This window comes from Austrofundulus limnaeus, unplaced genomic scaffold, assembly GCF_001266775.1.
Source record: "Austrofundulus limnaeus strain Quisiro unplaced genomic scaffold, Austrofundulus_limnaeus-1.0 Scaffold25, whole genome shotgun sequence".
NCBI classification, from domain to species: Eukaryota; Metazoa; Chordata; class Actinopteri; order Cyprinodontiformes; family Rivulidae; genus Austrofundulus; species Austrofundulus limnaeus.
Genome location: NW_013952427.1, coordinates 1898677 through 1900480, shown reverse-complemented (window position 1 = coordinate 1900480; position 1804 = coordinate 1898677).

The following is a 1804-nucleotide window of genomic DNA, read 5'->3' as shown; positions in this document are numbered from 1 at the left end:
GAGTTGAATTAGAACAGCCACTGTAGTAGGGTTACATATATATGCAGTCACTTTACATTACATTATTTTTTTAATTTAATTAATGTTACTCTAGAAATTCGATTTCGCTTTGACATTGAAGTTTTGTTTTTTGGGTTTTTTAATTGTTTTTGGAAAGGGCAATTAATATTGGCCATGACTGATTTCTGATAGTAATAAAAGTGTCAAAGAGGGTGAATACTTTGCTGTAGGATGAGTTAGATTGGTTTATTTATTGCTGGTTAAAGAAGTAAACCTGGAGACTAACTGATGTAACATTCAGACAGGCCTGATCGATATCAGACATTTGGTTTTAAGACCAGTGCTTCAATGGATAAAAGAACCAAAACAGTGATYGCAACAGACTGACTTACGTTTTACACTTTTTACTTCTCTTTCTAATTAAGAAATAGCTATAGTGAATTACAATATTTATTTATTTATTATGGTTAATTGAAAAATGCAACATTTAAGGTATGTGTCAAACTTAAGGCCTGCAGGCCAAATGAGGCCCACCACAGCATTTTATGTGGCGAGACCTTCAAAGATGTATTGATGTCTTAAAATAAGCTGTTTCAAAGCCAGCGTTGACCATAAACTACATCTCCCATAATGCAGTTCACACATTTGACCAACAAAATGATGGCATCGTAGACATAGTACTTTTCAGTGTTTAGAAGAGGACATGTAAACACACTGCTTCTATGCAGGAAATACCATGTAGAGCTCAGTTATTGTTGGTTAGCTGTACTCTGTCCTAGCAGTGAGACGAGGAACGTTTCATGTTTAGTCAAAGTTAAACACAAAACATTAATTACAACTGGCCCTTTGAGGACCACCATAATGCTCATGTGAAAAAGAGTTACCCCTGTTTTAAGTCTTTATTTTTTCCTTTTACATCAAATGTCTTTAGTATGGTTCTGCACATTTAATTCATAAACTTTAAATTTGCACCTCAAAAATGTTTTATTCTGATTTTTTTTTTTTTTTTTACTTTAGGTTGACTCAGGATTTATTTAATTCATTTGGTAATAACTGGTCTAAGGACAGCTTGGATGTATTTTGCAGATGTGGGAACCAAAATATGTCTTGCTTTCCTGATGTTGTTACTAGTTCTTTTAATACTTTCCCCCTGCTTTAAATTAAACTTGTATTGTTGCTCCTTACAAGGCAGCAGCAGTCAGTGAAGTGGTTCTGGTTGCTCTCGTGGGATTTCTTGTCCGCTTCTTATAGCATCTTTAATTTGCAGACCGTTACCAGGCTTCTGTGTTTCTGTTTGGAGAGTTTGTGCTTGACTTTCTGCTGGCAGGAAGCTGTGTGTGAGTCAAGTGGCGGCTCTGGAGCTCTAAAGCAGTCAGARGAGTGACGGCCAGCGTCAGCGCTGAGATAAAGTGAGGGCCTTGTTGGGCTGTTTCTTCATCCCACATTCAGAACATCTGAGATAATCTCCAGAGAGCAACAGGAACTACTGYTCTGATGTGATCTGTGACTGAATGTGCTGGAGGACCATCAGGAAGTGTTGCTCTCTATCTGCCAGACATGCCAGAGCTGGAAGCCGCTKCCTGATAGCTGCACCACTCACCGATGGGGACTTTGATTCTCCTGCCAGGCTCCTGGGTTCTCCCTGCTTATCTCCTGCCCCGTGCTGTTACAGAGCCCAGCACTCAGCAGCACTGAGCAGGGGGCGACGACTGGAGACAGCCTGGGAGGGTGCAGGAGGAAGGCCCCACTGTGGGGGAGGCAGACAGCTGGCAGGTGTGTGTGTGTGTGTGTGTGTGTGTGTGTG